General features: G+C 40.6%; 1 long non-coding RNA gene across 1 annotated transcript in view; it reads right to left on the minus strand.

Moving 5' to 3' along the window:
• The window catches only part of LOC137647130 (uncharacterized), a 533,820-nt gene that overhangs the window by 105,662 nt on the left and 425,658 nt on the right, over positions 1-2,500 (minus strand). The window lies entirely within an intron of this gene.

Raw genomic sequence — 2,500 nt, forward strand, 5'->3', positions numbered from 1 at the left:
AGAATTCAGTTGTGTAGTAAAATCATTGTGCTTCCAATTAGGAAAGTAATATTTTATTTTAAGACTTTTTCAGAATTATAAATTCGAGAATACCAACATTTGCGAAGAATGATCTCTATAAGGAATTTCAATAGCAAATGTATACACCCAATTACTCTTTGTCATCGGAAAAGCAGCAATTACCGGAATATCAGCATTCGTCAAGAATGATCTCTATAAGGAATTTCAATAGCAAATGTATACCCCCAATTACTCTTTGTCATCGGAAAAGCAGCAATTACCGGAATATCAGCATTCGTGAAGAATGATCTGCATGAGAGATTCAATAGCAAATGTATACACCCAATTACTCTTTGTCATCGGAAAAGCAGCAATTACCAGAATATAGCATTCGTGAAGAATGATCTGCATGAGAGATTCAACAGCAAATGAATAAACTCAATTACTCTTTGTAGGAAAAAAAAATACCAATTACCATTTTCTTTCCATCAGCTAATCAATCGTGAAACCCAGCGTACATCCATCCATCCATATACCAAGGCACTTCCCCCAATTTTGGGGGGTAGCCGACACCAACAATGAAACAAAACAAAAAGGGGACCTCTACTCTCTATGTTCCTTCAGCCTAATCAGGGACTCAACCGAGTTCAACTGGTACTGCTAGGGTGACACAGCCCAACCTCCCACATTTCCACCACAGATGAAGCTTCATAATGCTGACTCCCCTACTACTGCTACCTCCGCGGTCATCTAAGGCACCGGAGGAAGCAGCAGGGCCTCTCCTTGTCGATGTCTCGCAGGAATTTTATACAGGAAAGGGGGTTCCCAGCCCCCTCGTCCCGTCCCTTTTAGTCGCCTCCTACGACACGCAGGGATAACGTTGGCGCTATTCTAATTTTTATATGCCCCCGCGGCCACAGGGGGCATAAAGGACTATAAACAATGCAATTCATTTCCTAATTGTCTGAGAGGTCAAAAGAAGACAGAAGTAATGATGTTTGTAACCAGAGTTTAAACTTTTAAGGTAATTACTTTAGTTTCAGGCAATTTGCATGGCTTCAAGGTAATTTTTACGGTAATGATATTTGTAGGGTAATTTCGGTTTTACTAGCTTCAAATTCAAGGAAGTTGGAAAGGATTTTGCCAGTCGTCTCTAAATTCAAGGAAGTTGGAAAGGATTTTCCCAGTCGTCTCTAAATTCAAGGAAGATGGAAAGGATTTTGCCAGTCGTCTCTAAATTCAAGGAAGTTGGAAAGGATTTTGCCAGTCGTCTCTAAATTCAAGGAAGTTGGGAAGGATTTTGCCAGTCGTCTCTAAATTCAAGGAAGTTGGAATGGATTTTGCCAGTCGTCTCTAAATTCAAGGAAGTTGGAAAGGATTTTGCCAGTCGTCTCTAAATTCAAGGAAGTTGGAAAGGATTTTGCCAGTCGTCTCTAAATTCAAGGAAGTTGGAATGGATTTTGCCAGTCGTCTCTAAATTCAAGGAAGTTGGGAAGGATTTTGCCAGTCGTCTCTAAATTCAAGAAAATTGGAATGGATTTTGCCAGTCGTCTCTAAATTCAAGGAAGTTGGAAAGGATTTTGCCAGTCGTCTCTAAATTCAAAAAGTTGGAAAGGATTTTGCCAGTCGTCTCTATCTTCAAGGAAGTTGGGAAGGATTTTGCCAGTCGTCTCTAAATTCAAGGAAGTTGGGAAGGATTTTGCCAGTCGTCTCTATCTTCAAGGAAGTTGGGAAGGATTTTGCCAGTCGTCTCTAAATTCAAGGAAGTTGGGAAGGATTTTGCCAGTCGTCTCTAAATTCAAGGAAGTTGGAATGGATTTTGCCAGTCGTCTCTAAATTCAAGGAAGTTGGAAAGGATTTTGCCAGTCGTCTCTAAATTCAAGGAAGTTGGAATGGATTTTGCCAGTCGTCTCTAAATTCAAGGAGGATGGAATGGATTTTGCCAGTCGTCTCTAAATTCAAGGAAGTTGGAAAGGATTTTGCCAGTCGTCTCTAAATTCAAGGAGGATGGAATGGATTTTGCCAGTCGTCTCTAAATTCAAGGAAGTTGGAAAGGATTTTGCCAGTCGTCTCTAAATTCAAGGAGGATGGAATGGATTTTGCCAGTCGTCTCTAAATTCAAGGAAGTTGGAAAGGATTTTGCCAGTCGTCTCTAAATTCAAGGAGGATGGAATGGATTTTGCCAGTCGTCTCTAAATTCAAGGAAGTTGGAAAGGATTTTGCCAGTCGTCTCTAAATTCAAGGAGGATGGAAAGGATTTTGCCAGTCGTCTCTAAATTCAAGGAAGTTGGAAAAGATTTTGCCAGTCGTCTCTAAATTCAAGGAGGATGGAAAGGATTTTGCCAGTCGTCTCTAAATTCAAGGAAGATGGAAAGGATTTTGCCAGTCGTCTCTAAATTCAAGGAAGTTGGAAAGGATTTTGCCAGTCGTCTCTAAATTCAAGGAAGTTGGAGGGGATTTTGCCAGTCGTCTCTAAATTCAAGGAAGTTGGAAAGGATTT

Source organism: Palaemon carinicauda, chromosome 9 (assembly GCF_036898095.1).
Source record: "Palaemon carinicauda isolate YSFRI2023 chromosome 9, ASM3689809v2, whole genome shotgun sequence".
Taxonomy (NCBI): Eukaryota; Metazoa; Arthropoda; class Malacostraca; order Decapoda; family Palaemonidae; genus Palaemon; species Palaemon carinicauda.